Source organism: Dermacentor andersoni, chromosome 4, assembly GCF_023375885.2.
Source record: "Dermacentor andersoni chromosome 4, qqDerAnde1_hic_scaffold, whole genome shotgun sequence".
Lineage (NCBI taxonomy): Eukaryota > Metazoa > Arthropoda > Arachnida > Ixodida > Ixodidae > Dermacentor > Dermacentor andersoni.
In genome coordinates, this window is record NC_092817.1 from 94,329,331 (window position 1) to 94,347,087 (window position 17,757).

Consider the following 17,757-nt stretch of genomic DNA (forward strand, 5'->3'; position numbering starts at 1 on the left):
ACAGTCTGCGATGTCATTGTTGGTAAATGTTCCAAACTCTGGGGAGCTAAAATCAATTACAAAGCCACAAATCTCAATTCTAAAAATATAAAAATTACTTTTTACATGTTTCTAGCTGTTTTGAAGAAGTATAGTCGTATCAAATTGCAGTGAAGCCAAACTGAATCTTGTACGGAGGAGGTAATTTTGGCGCCATGTTCTAGGCCTTTTATGCTCGTTTCTGTGTGAAATTTGAAGCATGTAGTCTTCATTAAGTGAACTGTTTTTTGGTATGAAGCTTCAAAAAACATATTTATGAAGGTCGTTGACTACCATCCGCCCTTTATGCCCGACTCGTGCCTGCCAGGGCGGATGTGATAACCACTACACCACAAGCACAGGTGTCCGCTGACTCGTCGAACGAGACCTAATAGAAGAAATCCTTAAGCAACGCAAAAAAAAATACCCGTATTGTGCCTGCCAGGGATCGAACCTGGGACCTTCCGCGTGTTAGGCGGATGTGATAACCACTACACCACAAGCACAGGTGTCCGCGGACTCGTCGAACGAGACCTAATAGAAGAAATCCTTAAGCAACGCAAAAAAAAATACCCGTATTGTGCCTGCCAGGGATCGAACCTGGGACCTTCCGCGTGTTAGGCGGATGTGATAACCACTACACCACAAGCACAGGTGTCCGCTGACTCGTCGAACGAGACCTAATAGAAGAAATCCTTAAGCAACGCAAAAAAAAATACCCGTATTGTGCCTGCCAGGGATCGAACCTGGGACCTTCCGCGTGTTAGGCGGATGTGATAACCACTACACCACAAGCACAGGTGTCCGCGGACTCGTCGAACGAGACCTAATAGAAGAAATCCTTAAGCAACGCAAAAAAAAATACCCGTATTGTGCCTGCCAGGGATCGAACCTGGGACCTTCCGCGTGTTAGGCGGATGTGATAACCACTACACCACAAGCACAGGTGTCCGCTGACTCGTCGAACGAGACCTAATAGAAGAAATCCTTAAGCAACGCAAAAAAAAATACCCGTATTGTGCCTGCCAGGGATCGAACCTGGGACCTTCCGCGTGTTAGGCGGATGTGATAACCACTACACCACAAGCACAGATGTCCGCGGACTCGTCGAACGAGACCTAATAGAAGAAATCCTTAAGCAACGCAAAAAAATACCCGTATTGTGCCTGCCAGGGATCGAACCTGGGACCTTCCGCGTGTTAGGCGGATGTGATAACCACTACACCACAAGCACAGGTGTCCGCGGACTCGTCGAACGAGACCTAATAGAAGAAATCCTTAAGCAACGCAAAAAAATACCCGTATTGTGCCTGCCAGGGATCGAACCTGGGACCTTCCGCGTGTTAGGCGGATGTGATAACCACTACACCACAAGCACAGGTGTCCGCGGACTTGTCGAACGAGACCTAATAGAAGAAATCCTTAAGCAACGCAAAAAAATACCCGTATTGTGCCTGCCAGGGATCGAACCTGGGACCTTCCGCGTGTTAGGCGGATGTGATAACCACTACACCACAAGCACAGATGTCCGCGGACTCGTCGAACGAGACCTAATGGAAGAAATCCTTAAGCAACGCAAAAAAATACCCGTATTGTGCCTGCCAGGGATCGAACCTGGGACCTTCCGCGTGTTAGGCGGATGTGATAACCACTACACCACAAGCACAGGTGTCCGCTGACTCGTCGAACGAGACCTAATAGAAGAAATCCTTAAGCAACGCAAAAAAAATACCCGTATTGTGCCTGCCAGGGATCGAACCTGGGACCTTCCGCGTGTTAGGCGGATGTGATAACCACTACACCACAAGCACAGGTGTCCGCTGACTCGTCGAACGAGACCTAATAGAAGAAATCCTTAAGCAACGCAAAAAAAATACCCGTATTGTGCCTGCCAGGGATCGAACCTGGGACCTTCCGCGTGTTAGGCGGATGTGATAACCACTACACCACAAGCACAGGTGTCCGCTGACTCGTCGAACGAGACCTAATAGAAGAAATCCTTAAGCAACGCAAAAAAAATACCCGTATTGTGCCTGCCAGGGATCGAACCTGGGACCTTCCGCGTGTTAGGCGGATGTGATAACCACTACACCACAAGCACAGGTGTCCGCGGACTCGTCGAACGAGACCTAATAGAAGAAATCCTTAAGCAACGCAAAAAAATACCCGTATTGTGCCTGCCAGGGATCGAACCTGGGACCTTCCGCGTGTTAGGCGGATGTGATAACCACTACACCACAAGCACAGATGTCCGCGGACTCGTCGAACGAGACCTAATAGAAGAAATCCTTAAGCAACGCAAAAAAATACCCGTATTGTGCCTGCCAGGGATCGAACCTGGGACCTTCCGCGTGTTAGGCGGATGTGATAACCACTACACCACAAGCACAGGTGTCCGCGGACTCGTCGAACGAGACCTAATAGAAGAAATCCTTAAGCAACGCAAAAAAATACCCGTATTGTGCCTGCCAGGGATCGAACCTGGGACCTTCCGCGTGTTTGGCGGATGTGATAACCACTACACCACAAGCACAGGTGTCCGCTGACTCGTCGAACGAGACCTAATAGAAGAAATCCTTAAGCAACGCAAAAAAAATACCCGTATTGTGCCTGCCAGGGATCGAACCTGGGACCTTCCGCGTGTTAGGCGGATGTGATAACCACTACACCACAAGCACAGATGTCCGCGGACTCGTCGAACGAGACCTAATAGAAGAAATCCTTAAGCAACGCAAAAAAATACCCGTATTGTGCCTGCCAGGGATCGAACCTGGGACCTTCCGCGTGTTAGGCGGATGTGATAACCACTACACCACAAGCACAGGTGTCCGCGGACTCGTCGAACGAGACCTAATAGAAGAAATCCTTAAGCAACGCAAAAAAATACCCGTATTGTGCCTGCCAGGGATCGAACCTGGGACCTTCCGCGTGTTAGGCGGATGTGATAACCACTACACCACAAGCACAGGTGTCCGCGGACTTGTCGAACGAGACCTAATAGAAGAAATCCTTAAGCAACGCAAAAAAATACCCGTATTGTGCCTGCCAGGGATCGAACCTGGGACCTTCCGCGTGTTAGGCGGATGTGATAACCACTACACCACAAGCACAGATGTCCGCGGACTCGTCGAACGAGACCTAATAGAAGAAATCCTTAAGCAACGCAAAAAAATACCCGTATTGTGCCTGCCAGGGATCGAACCTGGGACCTTCCGCGTGTTAGGCGGATGTGATAACCACTACACCACAAGCACAGGTGTCCGCGGACTCGTCGAACGAGACCTAATAGAAGAAATCCTTAAGCAACGCAAAAAAATACCCGTATTGTGCCTGCCAGGGATCGAACCTGGGACCTTCCGCGTGTTAGGCGGATGTGATAACCACTACACCACAAGCACAGGTGTCCGCGGACTTGTCGAACGAGACCTAATAGAAGAAATCCTTAAGCAACGCAAAAAAATACCCGTATTGTGCCTGCCAGGGATCGAACCTGGGACCTTCCGCGTGTTAGGCGGATGTGATAACCACTACACCACAAGCACAGATGTCCGCGGACTCGTCGAACGAGACCTAATGGAAGAAATCCTTAAGCAACGCAAAAAAATACCCGTATTGTGCCTGCCAGGGATCGAACCTGGGACCTTCCGCGTGTTAGGCGGATGTGATAACCACTACACCACAAGCACAGGTGTCCGCTGACTCGTCGAACGAGACCTAATAGAAGAAATCCTTAAGCAACGCAAAAAAAATACCCGTATTGTGCCTGCCAGGGATCGAACCTGGGACCTTCCGCGTGTTAGGCGGATGTGATAACCACTACACCACAAGCACAGGTGTCCGCTGACTCGTCGAACGAGACCTAATAGAAGAAATCCTTAAGCAACGCAAAAAAAATACCCGTATTGTGCCTGCCAGGGATCGAACCTGGGACCTTCCGCGTGTTAGGCGGATGTGATAACCACTACACCACAAGCACAGGTGTCCGCTGACTCGTCGAACGAGACCTAATAGAAGAAATCCTTAAGCAACGCAAAAAAAATACCCGTATTGTGCCTGCCAGGGATCGAACCTGGGACCTTCCGCGTGTTAGGCGGATGTGATAACCACTACACCACAAGCACAGGTGTCCGCGGACTCGTCGAACGAGACCTAATAGAAGAAATCCTTAAGCAACGCAAAAAAATACCCGTATTGTGCCTGCCAGGGATCGAACCTGGGACCTTCCGCGTGTTAGGCGGATGTGATAACCACTACACCACAAGCACAGATGTCCGCGGACTCGTCGAACGAGACCTAATAGAAGAAATCCTTAAGCAACGCAAAAAAATACCCGTATTGTGCCTGCCAGGGATCGAACCTGGGACCTTCCGCGTGTTAGGCGGATGTGATAACCACTACACCACAAGCACAGGTGTCCGCGGACTCGTCGAACGAGACCTAATAGAAGAAATCCTTAAGCAACGCAAAAAAATACCCGTATTGTGCCTGCCAGGGATCGAACCTGGGACCTTCCGCGTGTTTGGCGGATGTGATAACCACTACACCACAAGCACAGGTGTCCGCTGACTCGTCGAACGAGACCTAATAGAAGAAATCCTTAAGCAACGCAAAAAAAATACCCGTATTGTGCCTGCCAGGGATCGAACCTGGGACCTTCCGCGTGTTAGGCGGATGTGATAACCACTACACCACAAGCACATTTTTTTTTTTTTTTTTTATTTATTGCCGGTCTTCGACATTACTCAGACGATACAGTTATCACACACTTATGTGTCACAAATTTCAACCATTGGAAGAAACACACAAAAAAAGAAAAAAAAAAGAAATACCAACGGAAGGTGCCTAAGGATAGGAACCGCACAATTGAGCCGTCTGTCCATATTGGACTGGCGTTGTCAAACTAAAATTCCTTCATGGCTGTCAGGGGTTCTAGCCTTGACAGCCAATCCGGTACACATTCCTCTAGTTTCTGAATTTCAATAAATCGCGAGATACATTCTTTGAAATAAGCACGAACTGGCCTAGCGTCAGGATCGCAATGGTACCCTGCCATACGGGCCCGCCATATACAGTGCAGGGCATTCAACATAACAAAGTCATAGGGAACCCCGTCGTCATCTTTAATGGCCAGATACCTGATACCTTGGGGGTCCACCGGTAGCTCTTTCTTCAGGGTTCGCTTTAAGACGTCCCAGAAGAAAACTGCCGCCCAGCAATGTAGGAAAACGTGATCTATATTTTCGGGCTTCTTGCATATCAAGCAGTGCGACCCCCAAGGTACGAGACAACCCCTTTCCTCCAGAAACGTCTTCACGGAGAGCGTTCCGGTGTGTAGCTTAAAGAAGAAGGTCTTTACCCCTGGTGGCACCTGCATGTGTTTTACTCTTTTAAGTACGTCCTGTCCTGGCCCTCCACTGTATATGGATCTGTATAAAGGCACTGGGAACACTATGTCGCATACATCTCTATACAATATTTTCCTTTTCACTTCACAAAGATAATCATTTGTAAAACGAACAGAAAGGAAGTGTACACTGTCGACCACTTCCTTGAAATAACCACGCAGCGTTCCCGTCATGCTTGCCGTGCTAACAACATGTGCCGGCAAAGCGTTACTCAACCTTAGCTGACATACGGTGCGCAGAAAAGGGTCGCGCACATCGCGAAAAAACAAAAATCGGTTCACAACTTGACGAACAAAAAGATGCGCCAGCCCCACACCCCCATCCTTCACTCTTCTGAACAAATTTGTTCGGCTGCACCGTTCCCATGTTGATCCCCAGATGAAAACCGCGAACACTCTGTGCAGCCTTTGCACATTTACTCTAGAACAATACAGTGTTTGCAGGACGTAATATAACTTAGTAATAAAAAACGCGTTACAAACTGTCGCTCTTGCAAAAATGGACAGGTTATTACCTTTCCATTTATCTACTTTTTCTTTCAGTTCTTTGGTTTGGTTCCTCCAGTATTCGTCACTGCTATTGTACCTGTCTAGGGGAACACCCAGATACCTTGTCGGAGTTCTCACCCAGTTCATGTTCGCGAAATAGTCGGGTGCAGAAACCCAGTCCCCGTGCCACAGCCCTAGAGATTTGCCCCAGTTTACTCTGCTACCCGTTACGGCACAGAAATGCTTTACTACAGAGATTGTTTCCGTTACGCTCGGTTGGTCAGTGCAACACACTGCAATGTCATCTGCATATGCAAGCAACTTCACTTCTGTTGCTGCCAATCTGAAACCCCGTATTCCGTCATTTTCATTAATTGCTACACACATTGCTTCTACGTAGATAGCAAATAACAGCGGGCTGAGGGGGCAGCCTTGGCGCACTGAACGCATGACGTTGATGGGGGCCCCCAGAGACTTATTAACAATTAATCTTGTTGTGCAATTCTGGTACGCCAAGGCCACGCCCTCAGTGATGATGGAACCGACATTAACATGATCTAAGATGGCAAACAAAATAACGTGAGCAACACAATCGAACGCTTTCTCTAGGTCGAGCTGAAGAACTGCAACACCGCCACCGGTGACGTCACAGCACTCGAGCACACATCGCATCTTATGGATGTTTGAAAAGATAGATCGCCCTTTGATGCCACAAGTTTGATGGTCTGCGACTATTTCCTTGATGACGCCTTGAAGTCTGCTAGCTAAAACCTTCATAAATATTTTATAATCGACGTTTGTTAGTGAAATTGGTCTGTAGGATGACACTAATCTGAGTTTGTCTATTTGATCGCTCTTCGGTATTAGAATGGTGTGCGTTTTTCCGAAGGAAGGTGGTAACGATTTCTTCTCGTATGCATCATTAAATACGTGTGCTAGCAAAGGCGCCAGCTCTCTTTTAAAAGCTTTATATAGACCTGCGCTGAGTCCATCAGGTCCTGGTGATTTACCCATGTTCAAATCGTCGATTGCCTTTTCGACTTCTCTCTCCATTATTTTTTCTTCTAATCGCTTTTTCACATCATCACTCAAACGTGGCATGCGATGCAGAAAACCTGCTTTAAAACCGTCAACATTCGCTTCCTGAAATGCAAAAAGCGACTGGTAGTGCTCAAAGAAGGCTTGACGAATGCTATCACTGTCGTCAACGACATTCCCATTCACTAAAATCTGGTCGACATGGTTTCTTCGTCCATACGCCTTCTCTAAACCGAGCGCCCTTTTCGTGGGCGTCTCCCCTGCCGCTAGTGCATCTGCACGTGCTCGCACGATGGCACCTTGATAGCGTTCCTTGTCAAACAGTTCTAGTTTTTCTTTGACGTTTCGCACATCGTGTTTGTACGCACCAGGCTCTTTGCACTCAAGCGTTAGCAGCTGCCCAAGCAGTGTTCTTAAACCCTTTTCTTTCATTTCCTTCTCGAATTTTTTACAACTGGATCTTTCTATCGCTTTCATTTTAATCTTTTGTTTAAAACTTTCCCACTTGTCGACGATTGTTCCCGCAACATCACGTTGAACTTCATTAACCGCATCCCGTACTACCTGTAAAAAGGGCTGGTCATTTAGTAACAAGGCATTCATTTTCCACATATCCCAGTTAAATACATGTCTCCTTTTCATTATACCTACGTTACATTTCACCAGGCAGTGATCTGAAAACGACACTGGTACTACACAATAACTGTGGCATCTTGGAATTGTATCCAATGAAATGTAAATTCGGTCCAAACGCGCATGGCTGCTGCCCTGAAAACGGGTGAAAGTCACTTGACGCCCCCCTTCCAGACATTCAAAAACATCATCGAGTTCATTTTCATTAATTAAATTTGATAACACTTCACTGCTTCGGTCACGCACACCTGTATTATTGACTCTGTCTCCAGCACTTAACACACAATTAAAGTCACCTAACAGCATCACGCGCATATTACAACATACATATTGTGAAAGGTTCGAAAAAAAACGGACGCGCTCATCTACTGAATTCGGCGCATATACGCATATAACGCGGAACTCAGCATCACACATAACAATATCACAGAGAACAATCCTTCCTGACTGACACGAAAAAATTTTTTGAATCTGCAGTCCAGGCAGCTTTTTCACAAGAAGAACGCACCCTCCAGCCGTGCCTAACGCATGGCTAACCACCACAAAAAACCTAGTCGTGAAACGTCGCACCATGCTCCCGGTCCCCTCCTCTCCTTCAACCTTCGTTTCCTGGACGGCTAGTACGTCTATGTCGTGGTCAGTGACTAACCGTAGGACCTGACTTTGCCTACGACTAGCCGCCAGGCCTCTCACGTTTAATGTGGCAATCCTAAGGGACGGTATTTGAGCCATCTTGATCTAAAAGAAAAGTAGGCCCGGAGCATGGTGCTTACCGCTCACGACTAGCCCTCGGCTAGCCGCCTCCGGGACCTCCCGGCTTGTTGGTGTCCTTAGACGTGGCCGCTTTGTCGGCAGGCTTCTTTTCAGGCGGTACATTGGGCTTTGGCTTGTAGCCCAACCGCCTCCCATGAGGCGTCTTCGTCGGCGGTCCCTCACTGGTGCTGGTTGCCCGATCCTCGCGGTCCTTCGTCTGGTCGTGGGTGCGCTTGACGGAGGCAGCAAGAGCCCCAGTATGGTCGTCGTCGGTGACGCTCTCGTCCTCCTGCATTGCGGTCGCGTCGTCAGGTGCGTCTTCACTGACGCTTCCCGTCGCCTGCACCTCAGTCGTAGCGACCTGTTCCGCCCTACTCGGTTTCTGGGTAGCCTCAGCCGCCTTTACGTCTACCTCCAAAGTCGTCGTCCCTGTAGTTGTCGCTGTCGACACCATGTCACCGGTTCCTTTAGCCGCGTCCTCCGCCTCGGCCACGTCCATGAGGTGCTCTGCCGCAACATCATTCGCTGGTGGGCCGGTCACAGCGGCATAGGACTTCACGCATTCAGCGTCGACGTGGCCGAAACGTCTGCACCGGGTACAACGTGGGACTCTGCACTCACGGCGGACGTGTCCCGTGCCGTGGCAGCGCAGGCACTGCATCGGTCGACCGGGAACGACAACCAAGGCTAACTCTCCACCAACGCGGATCTGATGGGGGAGGTCTTCCACTTTCATGCTGGCCTTCAGCTTGAGAAGGACGGTCCTGGTGGTTGAGGTCTTGGTTCCCATGCCTTCAACGCGCCACCGCTCCCGGCTCACCTCCTCCACCTTGCCGAAAGCCGCGAAAGCCGTCCGGACGTCCTCGTCGGCAACGCCGTAGAGCAGCCAGTGAAGCCTAAGCTTCACCTGTTGGTCCTGCGGGTCAACGATGAGGCACCGTCGTCCCTTCACTTGAAGTTCCTTCAGGGCAAGCAGCTTTTTCGTTGCAGCTGCATCGCAGAGGGTCACTGCCCAGACATGGTTGATTTGGTAAGCCCCTATGCATACCACATCAGGCAGCAGGCCCGTCGGCAGAAGGGCATCCCTGAAATCCTCCACCTTGTACGGCCTCGCACGTACATCACCGTGCAAAAAGACGGTGTTAATCACCAGTTGTCCTTTAGGCAGCTGCGGCAGAATAAAAGCATAATCCTTATCATCGTTGAGCCTGTTTCCGCGGCCAAAAGTGGCCGCTGTCGCTGCTCCACTGGAGCCCATGATTCTGCCGACCGCTCAGCTCGGCTGCCGGAAGCAGAATGACTACACCACAAGCACAGATGTCCGCGGACTCGTCGAACGAGACCTAATAGAAGAAATCCTTAAGCAACGCAAAAAAATACCCGTATTGTGCCTGCCAGGGATCGAACCTGGGACCTTCCGCGTGTTAGGCGGATGTGATAACCACTACACCACAAGCACAGGTGTCCGCGGACTCGTCGAACGAGACCTAATAGAAGAAATCCTTAAGCAACGCAAAAAAATACCCGTATTGTGCCTGCCAGGGATCGAACCTGGGACCTTCCGCGTGTTAGGCGGATGTGATAACCACTACACCACAAGCACAGGTGTCCGCGGACTTGTCGAACGAGACCTAATAGAAGAAATCCTTAAGCAACGCAAAAAAATACCCGTATTGTGCCTGCCAGGGATCGAACCTGGGACCTTCCGCGTGTTAGGCGGATGTGATAACCACTACACCACAAGCACAGATGTCCGCGGACTCGTCGAACGAGACCTAATGGAAGAAATCCTTAAGCAACGCAAAAAAATACCCGTATTGTGCCTGCCAGGGATCGAACCTGGGACCTTCCGCGTGTTAGGCGGATGTGATAACCACTACACCACAAGCACAGGTGTCCGCTGACTCGTCGAACGAGACCTAATAGAAGAAATCCTTAAGCAACGCAAAAAAAATACCCGTATTGTGCCTGCCAGGGATCGAACCTGGGACCTTCCGCGTGTTAGGCGGATGTGATAACCACTACACCACAAGCACTTTTTTTTTTTTTTTTTTCTTTATTGCCAATCCTCGACATGTCACCACAACACACATTCCTTAAATGATATACACAGAAACGAAAAAAAAAAGACAAAAAGGAAATAATGAATACAAAAACGGAACAAGAAACAGTAATATACACATTCGTTGCCGTCCGCTACTGTGGCATGACATTGTCGTATTAAAATTCCTTGAGCGCTGTCAGGGGTTCAACCCTCGGCAGCCACTCAGGAACAGGCTGTTGCAACTTCTGCACTTCTACATATTTTTGCATACATTCTCGAAAGTATAAACGCGCCGGTCGGGCATCCGGGTCACAATGGTAGCCCGCCATTCTTGCGCGCCATAAACAGTGGAGGCCTGTTAGCATGATAAGGTCGTACGGGAATCCTTCGTCATCATTAACTGCCAGAAACCTGATTCCGTGTGGATCTATCGGTAACTCCTTTTTCAAAGTCCTTTGCAACACGTCCCAGAAGAAAACCCCCTCCCAACAGTGGATGAAGACATGATCTATGCTTTCCGGTTTTTTACAAATGAGGCAGTGGGTTCCCCACGGCATGTAGAACCCACGTTGTTCCAGGAAAATTTTAACAGATAAGGTACCGGTATGTAATTTAAAGAAGAAAGATTTCGTGGCTGGTTGAACTGGCATCATCTTCACCCTTTTCAAGACGTCTAGGCCTGGGCCTCCACTGTACACGGCTCTGTACATGGGTACAAGCAATACACTATCACACAAATCACGGTATAACTTTTTCCGTTTTGCATTCCACAAATATTCACTTGAAAAACGAACACGCAAAAAAGAAACACTATCAACTATTTCCCGAAAGAACCCACGGACAGATCCTGGCATTATTTCGGTACCTACTACAAACTCGGGAAGTGATCTTGAAAGCCTCATTTGGATCACCGTGCGCAGAAATGGGTCGTTTGTATCTCGAAAGAAGAAGAATCTATTCACCAGTTGACGCATGAAAAGGTGCGCCAACCCCAGACCACCATCCTTCACGCGTCGGAAGAGATTATCTCGGCTGCATCGCTCCCAGCTCGATGCCCACACGAATACAGCGAACACGCGGTGCAGTTTCTGCACATTAATCCGAGAGCACTGTAGGACCTGCATCACGTACCAGATCTTTGTCACGAGAAACGTGTTGCACGCTGTAGCTCGCGCGAACATGGACAAGTGAACGGCGTTCCATCGGTCGGCTTTTTCTTTTACTTCTTTTGTTCGCTCCTTCCAGTATTCGCTACTGTCCCTGTAGGCATCAAGGGGTGCGCCAAGGTACTTAACTGGCGTCGTGACCCAGGTTACGTTGGAAAAGTGGTCTGGTGTGGACGCCCATTCCCCGTGCCAAAACCCCAAACATTTCTGCCAGTTCACGAAGCTATTAGTGGCATTACCAAACTGTCTGACGATACTCACTGCGTTCAATACACTACACCACAAGCACAGGTGTCCGCTGACTCGTCGAACGAGACCTAATAGAAGAAATCCTTAAGCAACGCAAAAAAAATACCCGTATTGTGCCTGCCAGGGATCGAACCTGGGACCTTCCGCGTGTTAGGCGGATGTGATAACCACTACACCACAAGCACAGGTGTCCGCTGACTCGTCGAACGAGACCTAATAGAAGAAATCCTTAAGCAACGCAAAAAAAATACCCGTATTGTGCCTGCCAGGGATCGAACCTGGGACCTTCCGCGTGTTAGGCGGATGTGATAACCACTACACCACAAGCACAGGTGTCCGCGGACTCGTCGAACGAGACCTAATAGAAGAAATCCTTAAGCAACGCAAAAAAATACCCGTATTGTGCCTGCCAGGGATCGAACCTGGGACCTTCCGCGTGTTAGGCGGATGTGATAACCACTACACCACAAGCACAGATGTCCGCGGACTCGTCGAACGAGACCTAATAGAAGAAATCCTTAAGCAACGCAAAAAAATACCCGTATTGTGCCTGCCAGGGATCGAACCTGGGACCTTCCGCGTGTTAGGCGGATGTGATAACCACTACACCACAAGCACAGGTGTCCGCGGACTCGTCGAACGAGACCTAATAGAAGAAATCCTTAAGCAACGCAAAAATATACCCGTATTGTGCCTGCCAGGGATCGAACCTGGGACCTTCCGCGTGTTTGGCGGATGTGATAACCACTACACCACAAGCACAGGTGTCCGCTGACTCGTCGAACGAGACCTAATAGAAGAAATCCTTAAGCAACGCAAAAAAAATACCCGTATTGTGCCTGCCAGGGATCGAACCTGGGACCTTCCGCGTGTTAGGCGGATGTGATAACCACTACACCACAAGCACAGATGTCCGCGGACTCGTCGAACGAGACCTAATAGAAGAAATCCTTAAGCAACGCAAAAAAATACCCGTATTGTGCCTGCCAGGGATCGAACCTGGGACCTTCCGCGTGTTAGGCGGATGTGATAACCACTACACCACAAGCACAGGTGTCCGCGGACTCGTCGAACGAGACCTAATAGAAGAAATCCTTAAGCAACGCAAAAAAATACCCGTATTGTGCCTGCCAGGGATCGAACCTGGGACCTTCCGCGTGTTTGGCGGATGTGATAACCACTACACCACAAGCACAGGTGTCCGCGGACTCGTCGAACGAGACCTAATAGAAGAAATCCTTAAGCAACGCAAAAAAATACCCGTATTGTGCCTGCCAGGGATCGAACCTGGGACCTTCCGCGTGTTAGGCGGATGTGATAACCACTACACCACAAGCACAGATGTCCGCGGACTCGTCGAACGAGACCTAATAGAAGACATCCTTAAGCAACGCAAAAAGAATACCCGTATTGTGCCTGCCAGGGATCGAACCTGGGACCTTCCGCGTGTTAGGCGGATGTGATAACCACTACACCACAAGCACAGGTGTCCGCGGACTCGTCGAGCGAGACCTAATAGAAGAAATCCTTAAGCAACGCAAAAAAATACCCGTATTGTGCCTGCCAGGGATCGAACCTGGGACCTTCCGCGTGTTAGGCGGATGTGATAACCACTACACCACAAGCACAGATGTCCGCGGACTCGTCGAACGAGACCTAATAGAAGAAATCCTTAAGCAACGCAAAAAAATACCCGTATTGTGCCTGCCAGGGATCGAACCTGGGACCTTCCGCGTGTTAGGCGGATGTGATAACCACTACACCACAAGCACTTTTTTTTTATTTATTGCCGGTCTTCGACATTGTACAGAGCACATAATACAGAACAAAATTACAATGCACAATTAACAAATACAAAACATTTTGAAAGAACATACATGCCATCAGTCCTATAAGGACTGGCGTTGTCTAATTAAAATTCTTTCAGTGCTGTCAGAGGTTCTATCCTCGACAGCCATTCGGGTGCACATTCTTGTATTTTCTTTATTTCAATGAACCGAGACATGCTTTCGCGAAAATACGTACGTGCAGGCCTAGCGTCCGGGTCGCAGTAGTACCCAGACATCCTTGCACGCCATAAACTATGAAGGCCCTTGAGCATTATTAGGTCGAAGGGAACCCCGTCGTCATTCGTTACCGCTAAGTACCTGATGCCATGCGGATTTAACGGTAACTCCTTCTTCATTGTTCTTTGTAGGACATCCCAGAAGAACACTCCGGCCCAGCAATGCAAAAAGACATGGTCTATTGTTTCTGGTTGCTTGCAAATCAAGCAGTGCGAGCCCCAGGGTACAAGAAAGCCACGTTCTTCCATGAATGTCTTCACTGAGAGTGTTCCTGTGTGTAATTTAAAAAAGAATGTGTTTACCCCAGTAGGCACCTCCATATTTTTCACTCGCTTAAGGACATCCAGTCCTGATCTTCCACTGTATAGCGCTCTGTACAATGGCACTGGAAATACAATATCGCAAATATCTTTATACAATGTTTTCCTTTTAACGTTACATAAATACTCAAAAGAAAAACGCACAGAAAGAAAGCGCACACTATCTGCAACTTCTTTAAGATAGCCACGAAGCGTTCCGGGCATACTATCTGTACTAACAATAAGTGCCGGCAAAGCACCTCTCAACCTGAGTTGGCATACAGTGCGCAGAAACGGATCACGCACATCCCGAAAAAACAAAAACCTGTTCACAAGCTGGCGTACAAAAAGATGCGCCAAGCCCAGCCCCCCTTTCTTCACGTGCCGGAACAGATTGGTTCGGCTACTCCTTTCCCAGGTAGAGCCCCAGATAAAAACCGCGAACACTCTGTGCAACCTTTGCACGTTTACCCTTGAACAGTACAACGTTTGCATGACGTACCACAACTTCGTAATAAAAAACATGTTACACACAGTTGCTTTTGCGAAAATCGACAGGTTGATGCCTTTCCACCTGTCTGCTTTTTCTCTTGTTTCTTTTGCTTGGTTCGTCCAGTATTCGTCGCTATTTTTGTAACTGCCCATGGGGACACCTAAGTACTTGGTCGGGGTTTTTATCCAGCTCACATTTGCAAAATGGTCCGGGGCCGAAGACCACTCTCCATGCCACAAACCGAGGGACTTTCCCCAGTTCACTCTACTGCCCGTCACATCACAAAAATTTTTCACTACCCTTATTGTTTCCGTCACACTTTCTTTGCTTGTACAACACACCGCGATGTCATCTGCATATGCCAAGAGCTTGATTTGTGTGGCTGCCAAGCTATACCCGCGTATTTGCTCATTCTCAGTTATTGCCAAACACATAGTTTCTATGTAAATGTCAAACAAAAGAGGACTGAGAGGGCAGCCCTGACACACAGAACGCATGACGTTAATGGGGGCCCCCAATGATTTATTCACAATTAAGCGTGTTGTGCAGTTCTGGTACGCCAACGCCACTCCCTCAGTGATGATGGAACCAACATTAACGTAATCCAAAATGGCAAACAAAATATCATGAGAGACACAATCAAACGCTTTCTCGAGGTCCAGCTGGAGCACCACGACTCCACCCGAGGTGGCGTCACAGCACTCCAGCACGCACCGCATCGTGTGAATATTCGAAAAAATGGACCTTCCTTTGATACCACACGTTTGGTGATCTGCCACTATGTCATTTATGACGCTTTGAAGTCTGGCAGCCAAAACTTTCATAAAAACCTTATAATCAACATTGGCTAAAGATATTGGCCTGTAAGATGTTACTAGCCTAAGTTTCTCCACTTGGTCACTCTTAGGGATGAGTATGGTATGAGCTTTTCCAAAAGAAGGCGGCAAAGTTTTGTTATCATACGCATCATTAAACAGCTCTGTTAGTAACGGCGACAGTTCTTTCTTAAAAGCTTTATATAAACACGCGCCCAGACCGTCCGGTCCAGGTGATTTGCCTTGGTTCAAATCATCAATCGCTTTTTCAACTTCACGTTCTGTTATTTTCCATTCCAATCGTTGTTTTGTATCGTCACTCACTCGCGGCATCCGAGATAGAAAGGCCCTTCTGAACTAGTCTATATTCACTTCTTGAAACGCAAAGAGTGACTGATAATACTCTAGAAACGCTCGGCCTATGCTCTTACTATCGTCGGCAACTGTGCCGTTCCATAAAATTCTGTCGACATGATTCCGTCGAGCTTGCGCTTTTTCGAGTCCCAGCGCCCGTTTAGTGGGCGTCTCTCCAGCTACTAATGCATTTGCTCTTGCTCGCACAATCGCACCTTGATACCGTTCCTTGTCAAGCTGCTCGATTTTTTCTTTAATGGCTCCTACATCTTGCTTATACGTCCCAGGCTCTTCGCACTCCAGCGCTATCAGCTGCTTAAGTGTCTTTCGTAAGCCCCTTTCTTTCATTTCCTTCTCAAATCGTAAGCAGCTCGATCTTTCTAAAGCTTTCATTTTTACGTTTTGTTTGAAGTATTCCCATTTCTCTGCTATTGTTTCACTGTTTTCTTCACTTACTTTCCTGACGGCCTCACGTACTGCCTCTACAAATGGCTCGTCTTTTAGTAGTAAGGCATACATTTTCCATAGTTCCCAATTAAAATCTTGTTTCTTCCTCTCCGTGCCTATATGACATTTCACAATGCAGTGATCTGAAAATGATACTGGTGCCACCGAATAACTATGGCACTTTGGAATTATGTCTTGCGATACGTATGTGCGGTCTAACCGCGCATGACTACTACCTTGGAATCGTGTGTACATGACTTCCCGCTCCCCCTCCAGGCACTCACAGACATCGTCCAGTTCATTATCACTAATTAGCTTAGTCAACACACTACTGCTTTTATCGCGAATACCAGCATTATTGACTCTATCCCGAGCCCTCAAAACACAATTGAAATCCCCCAACAAAACCATGCACTTATCAGTGCTAATATACTGAAAAAGGTTCGCAAAAAATGAAGCGCGTTCTTCCACAGCATTCGGTGCATATATGCACATGACTCTGAATTCCAATTCACGAAAAACAAAATCACAAAAAACGATCCTTCCGGTTTGACATGAAAATACATTTTTAACAACAAGGCCAGGCAGCTTCTTAACAAACAGGACACAACCGGCGGACGTCCCTACCGCATGGCTCACGACCGCATAATATCTAGTCATGAAACGCCGCACCATGCTCCCGGTCTCCTCCTCTCCGTCAACCTTTGTCTCCTGGACAGCTAGAACGTCTAGGTCTTGGTCAGCGGCCAACCGTAGGACTTGGCTTTGCCTACGCTTGGCCGCCAACCCTCTCACGTTTAGTGTGGCAATAGTGAGCGACGGATTAGGAGCCATTATGAACTAAAGTATGAGATAGACCCGGAGCATGGTGCTTACCTTTCACGACCAGCCCTCGGCTAGCCGCCTCCGGGACCACCCGTCTTCCCGGCGTTATTCTTTTGCTGTGCTTTGTCACCAGGCTTTCTCTCGGGCGGAACATTTGGCTTCGGCTTGAAGACCGACCGCCTCCCAAGAGGCGTCTTCGCTGGTGGCCCGTCACTTGTGCTGGATGCCGCGCTGTCCTTGTCTCCGCCCTCGTCACGGGGGCGCTTGGAGGTGGCACCGAGACTAGCCGCCCGGTCCCCGTCGTTTGCATCCTCGCCCTGTAGCATCGCTGACTCATTCTCCTCGCGTTCGCCTTCATTACACGTGCCTTCACAGGGTCTTCGTCCCTCTCGACACGTGCAGGCCCAGTCACCTGCTCAGCACCCTCGACTACCTTGGCTTGAGCGACCTCCGGTACCGTCGTGGCATTTGTCGTCAATGAAGGCACTTGCACACCGGCTCCCTTAGCAGCTTCTTCTGTCTCGACTGCGTCCATGACGTGCTCTGCAGCAACATCAATCGCTGCTGGTCCTGTCACGGCCGCGTAAGATTTAACGCAGTCAGCGTCGACGTGGCCGAACCGTCTGCATATCGAACAGCGGGGGACTTTGCAATCACGGCGTAC

At 48.8% G+C, this 17,757-nt stretch overlaps 47 non-coding genes across 47 annotated transcripts; all 47 read right to left on the bottom strand.

Moving 5' to 3' along the window:
• Window positions 1-451: 451 nt before the first annotated feature.
• On the bottom strand, window positions 452-524 carry TRNAV-AAC (transfer RNA valine (anticodon AAC)). The gene has a single exon. It is a non-coding gene; the product is annotated as a tRNA-Val (tRNA).
• Window positions 525-597: 73 nt separating this feature from the next.
• TRNAV-AAC (transfer RNA valine (anticodon AAC)) lies at window positions 598-670 on the bottom strand. Its single transcript has one exon. It is a non-coding gene; the product is annotated as a tRNA-Val (tRNA).
• Window positions 671-743: 73 nt separating this feature from the next.
• TRNAV-AAC (transfer RNA valine (anticodon AAC)) lies at window positions 744-816 on the bottom strand. The gene has a single exon. It is a non-coding gene; the product is annotated as a tRNA-Val (tRNA).
• A 73-nt stretch (window positions 817-889) lies between these two features.
• On the bottom strand, window positions 890-962 carry TRNAV-AAC (transfer RNA valine (anticodon AAC)). Its single transcript has one exon. It is a non-coding gene; the product is annotated as a tRNA-Val (tRNA).
• Window positions 963-1,035: 73 nt separating this feature from the next.
• Window positions 1,036-1,108, bottom strand: TRNAV-AAC (transfer RNA valine (anticodon AAC)). Its single transcript has one exon. It is a non-coding gene; the product is annotated as a tRNA-Val (tRNA).
• Window positions 1,109-1,179: 71 nt separating this feature from the next.
• Window positions 1,180-1,252, bottom strand: TRNAV-AAC (transfer RNA valine (anticodon AAC)). Its single transcript has one exon. It is a non-coding gene; the product is annotated as a tRNA-Val (tRNA).
• Window positions 1,253-1,323: 71 nt separating this feature from the next.
• Window positions 1,324-1,396, bottom strand: TRNAV-AAC (transfer RNA valine (anticodon AAC)). The gene has a single exon. It is a non-coding gene; the product is annotated as a tRNA-Val (tRNA).
• Window positions 1,397-1,467: 71 nt separating this feature from the next.
• TRNAV-AAC (transfer RNA valine (anticodon AAC)) lies at window positions 1,468-1,540 on the bottom strand. Its single transcript has one exon. It is a non-coding gene; the product is annotated as a tRNA-Val (tRNA).
• Window positions 1,541-1,611: 71 nt separating this feature from the next.
• On the bottom strand, window positions 1,612-1,684 carry TRNAV-AAC (transfer RNA valine (anticodon AAC)). The gene has a single exon. It is a non-coding gene; the product is annotated as a tRNA-Val (tRNA).
• A 72-nt stretch (window positions 1,685-1,756) lies between these two features.
• On the bottom strand, window positions 1,757-1,829 carry TRNAV-AAC (transfer RNA valine (anticodon AAC)). Its single transcript has one exon. It is a non-coding gene; the product is annotated as a tRNA-Val (tRNA).
• A 72-nt stretch (window positions 1,830-1,901) lies between these two features.
• Window positions 1,902-1,974, bottom strand: TRNAV-AAC (transfer RNA valine (anticodon AAC)). The gene has a single exon. It is a non-coding gene; the product is annotated as a tRNA-Val (tRNA).
• A 72-nt stretch (window positions 1,975-2,046) lies between these two features.
• TRNAV-AAC (transfer RNA valine (anticodon AAC)) lies at window positions 2,047-2,119 on the bottom strand. Its single transcript has one exon. It is a non-coding gene; the product is annotated as a tRNA-Val (tRNA).
• Window positions 2,120-2,190: 71 nt separating this feature from the next.
• Window positions 2,191-2,263, bottom strand: TRNAV-AAC (transfer RNA valine (anticodon AAC)). The gene has a single exon. It is a non-coding gene; the product is annotated as a tRNA-Val (tRNA).
• A 71-nt stretch (window positions 2,264-2,334) lies between these two features.
• On the bottom strand, window positions 2,335-2,407 carry TRNAV-AAC (transfer RNA valine (anticodon AAC)). The gene has a single exon. It is a non-coding gene; the product is annotated as a tRNA-Val (tRNA).
• A 71-nt stretch (window positions 2,408-2,478) lies between these two features.
• TRNAV-AAC (transfer RNA valine (anticodon AAC)) lies at window positions 2,479-2,551 on the bottom strand. Its single transcript has one exon. It is a non-coding gene; the product is annotated as a tRNA-Val (tRNA).
• Window positions 2,552-2,623: 72 nt separating this feature from the next.
• Window positions 2,624-2,696, bottom strand: TRNAV-AAC (transfer RNA valine (anticodon AAC)). Its single transcript has one exon. It is a non-coding gene; the product is annotated as a tRNA-Val (tRNA).
• Window positions 2,697-2,767: 71 nt separating this feature from the next.
• Window positions 2,768-2,840, bottom strand: TRNAV-AAC (transfer RNA valine (anticodon AAC)). The gene has a single exon. It is a non-coding gene; the product is annotated as a tRNA-Val (tRNA).
• A 71-nt stretch (window positions 2,841-2,911) lies between these two features.
• Window positions 2,912-2,984, bottom strand: TRNAV-AAC (transfer RNA valine (anticodon AAC)). Its single transcript has one exon. It is a non-coding gene; the product is annotated as a tRNA-Val (tRNA).
• A 71-nt stretch (window positions 2,985-3,055) lies between these two features.
• Window positions 3,056-3,128, bottom strand: TRNAV-AAC (transfer RNA valine (anticodon AAC)). Its single transcript has one exon. It is a non-coding gene; the product is annotated as a tRNA-Val (tRNA).
• Window positions 3,129-3,199: 71 nt separating this feature from the next.
• On the bottom strand, window positions 3,200-3,272 carry TRNAV-AAC (transfer RNA valine (anticodon AAC)). Its single transcript has one exon. It is a non-coding gene; the product is annotated as a tRNA-Val (tRNA).
• Window positions 3,273-3,343: 71 nt separating this feature from the next.
• On the bottom strand, window positions 3,344-3,416 carry TRNAV-AAC (transfer RNA valine (anticodon AAC)). Its single transcript has one exon. It is a non-coding gene; the product is annotated as a tRNA-Val (tRNA).
• Window positions 3,417-3,487: 71 nt separating this feature from the next.
• TRNAV-AAC (transfer RNA valine (anticodon AAC)) lies at window positions 3,488-3,560 on the bottom strand. Its single transcript has one exon. It is a non-coding gene; the product is annotated as a tRNA-Val (tRNA).
• Window positions 3,561-3,631: 71 nt separating this feature from the next.
• On the bottom strand, window positions 3,632-3,704 carry TRNAV-AAC (transfer RNA valine (anticodon AAC)). Its single transcript has one exon. It is a non-coding gene; the product is annotated as a tRNA-Val (tRNA).
• Window positions 3,705-3,776: 72 nt separating this feature from the next.
• TRNAV-AAC (transfer RNA valine (anticodon AAC)) lies at window positions 3,777-3,849 on the bottom strand. The gene has a single exon. It is a non-coding gene; the product is annotated as a tRNA-Val (tRNA).
• Window positions 3,850-3,921: 72 nt separating this feature from the next.
• TRNAV-AAC (transfer RNA valine (anticodon AAC)) lies at window positions 3,922-3,994 on the bottom strand. The gene has a single exon. It is a non-coding gene; the product is annotated as a tRNA-Val (tRNA).
• Window positions 3,995-4,066: 72 nt separating this feature from the next.
• TRNAV-AAC (transfer RNA valine (anticodon AAC)) lies at window positions 4,067-4,139 on the bottom strand. Its single transcript has one exon. It is a non-coding gene; the product is annotated as a tRNA-Val (tRNA).
• Window positions 4,140-4,210: 71 nt separating this feature from the next.
• TRNAV-AAC (transfer RNA valine (anticodon AAC)) lies at window positions 4,211-4,283 on the bottom strand. The gene has a single exon. It is a non-coding gene; the product is annotated as a tRNA-Val (tRNA).
• Window positions 4,284-4,354: 71 nt separating this feature from the next.
• TRNAV-AAC (transfer RNA valine (anticodon AAC)) lies at window positions 4,355-4,427 on the bottom strand. Its single transcript has one exon. It is a non-coding gene; the product is annotated as a tRNA-Val (tRNA).
• Window positions 4,428-4,498: 71 nt separating this feature from the next.
• On the bottom strand, window positions 4,499-4,571 carry TRNAV-AAC (transfer RNA valine (anticodon AAC)). The gene has a single exon. It is a non-coding gene; the product is annotated as a tRNA-Val (tRNA).
• A 72-nt stretch (window positions 4,572-4,643) lies between these two features.
• TRNAV-AAC (transfer RNA valine (anticodon AAC)) lies at window positions 4,644-4,716 on the bottom strand. The gene has a single exon. It is a non-coding gene; the product is annotated as a tRNA-Val (tRNA).
• Window positions 4,717-9,721: 5,005 nt separating this feature from the next.
• TRNAV-AAC (transfer RNA valine (anticodon AAC)) lies at window positions 9,722-9,794 on the bottom strand. The gene has a single exon. It is a non-coding gene; the product is annotated as a tRNA-Val (tRNA).
• A 71-nt stretch (window positions 9,795-9,865) lies between these two features.
• On the bottom strand, window positions 9,866-9,938 carry TRNAV-AAC (transfer RNA valine (anticodon AAC)). Its single transcript has one exon. It is a non-coding gene; the product is annotated as a tRNA-Val (tRNA).
• Window positions 9,939-10,009: 71 nt separating this feature from the next.
• TRNAV-AAC (transfer RNA valine (anticodon AAC)) lies at window positions 10,010-10,082 on the bottom strand. The gene has a single exon. It is a non-coding gene; the product is annotated as a tRNA-Val (tRNA).
• Window positions 10,083-10,153: 71 nt separating this feature from the next.
• Window positions 10,154-10,226, bottom strand: TRNAV-AAC (transfer RNA valine (anticodon AAC)). The gene has a single exon. It is a non-coding gene; the product is annotated as a tRNA-Val (tRNA).
• A 72-nt stretch (window positions 10,227-10,298) lies between these two features.
• TRNAV-AAC (transfer RNA valine (anticodon AAC)) lies at window positions 10,299-10,371 on the bottom strand. The gene has a single exon. It is a non-coding gene; the product is annotated as a tRNA-Val (tRNA).
• Window positions 10,372-11,906: 1,535 nt separating this feature from the next.
• TRNAV-AAC (transfer RNA valine (anticodon AAC)) lies at window positions 11,907-11,979 on the bottom strand. Its single transcript has one exon. It is a non-coding gene; the product is annotated as a tRNA-Val (tRNA).
• A 72-nt stretch (window positions 11,980-12,051) lies between these two features.
• Window positions 12,052-12,124, bottom strand: TRNAV-AAC (transfer RNA valine (anticodon AAC)). The gene has a single exon. It is a non-coding gene; the product is annotated as a tRNA-Val (tRNA).
• A 71-nt stretch (window positions 12,125-12,195) lies between these two features.
• On the bottom strand, window positions 12,196-12,268 carry TRNAV-AAC (transfer RNA valine (anticodon AAC)). The gene has a single exon. It is a non-coding gene; the product is annotated as a tRNA-Val (tRNA).
• A 71-nt stretch (window positions 12,269-12,339) lies between these two features.
• On the bottom strand, window positions 12,340-12,412 carry TRNAV-AAC (transfer RNA valine (anticodon AAC)). Its single transcript has one exon. It is a non-coding gene; the product is annotated as a tRNA-Val (tRNA).
• Window positions 12,413-12,483: 71 nt separating this feature from the next.
• TRNAV-AAC (transfer RNA valine (anticodon AAC)) lies at window positions 12,484-12,556 on the bottom strand. Its single transcript has one exon. It is a non-coding gene; the product is annotated as a tRNA-Val (tRNA).
• A 72-nt stretch (window positions 12,557-12,628) lies between these two features.
• On the bottom strand, window positions 12,629-12,701 carry TRNAV-AAC (transfer RNA valine (anticodon AAC)). Its single transcript has one exon. It is a non-coding gene; the product is annotated as a tRNA-Val (tRNA).
• Window positions 12,702-12,772: 71 nt separating this feature from the next.
• On the bottom strand, window positions 12,773-12,845 carry TRNAV-AAC (transfer RNA valine (anticodon AAC)). The gene has a single exon. It is a non-coding gene; the product is annotated as a tRNA-Val (tRNA).
• Window positions 12,846-12,916: 71 nt separating this feature from the next.
• Window positions 12,917-12,989, bottom strand: TRNAV-AAC (transfer RNA valine (anticodon AAC)). The gene has a single exon. It is a non-coding gene; the product is annotated as a tRNA-Val (tRNA).
• A 71-nt stretch (window positions 12,990-13,060) lies between these two features.
• TRNAV-AAC (transfer RNA valine (anticodon AAC)) lies at window positions 13,061-13,133 on the bottom strand. Its single transcript has one exon. It is a non-coding gene; the product is annotated as a tRNA-Val (tRNA).
• Window positions 13,134-13,205: 72 nt separating this feature from the next.
• TRNAV-AAC (transfer RNA valine (anticodon AAC)) lies at window positions 13,206-13,278 on the bottom strand. Its single transcript has one exon. It is a non-coding gene; the product is annotated as a tRNA-Val (tRNA).
• Window positions 13,279-13,349: 71 nt separating this feature from the next.
• On the bottom strand, window positions 13,350-13,422 carry TRNAV-AAC (transfer RNA valine (anticodon AAC)). Its single transcript has one exon. It is a non-coding gene; the product is annotated as a tRNA-Val (tRNA).
• Window positions 13,423-13,493: 71 nt separating this feature from the next.
• Window positions 13,494-13,566, bottom strand: TRNAV-AAC (transfer RNA valine (anticodon AAC)). The gene has a single exon. It is a non-coding gene; the product is annotated as a tRNA-Val (tRNA).
• Window positions 13,567-17,757: the final 4,191 nt, after the last annotated feature.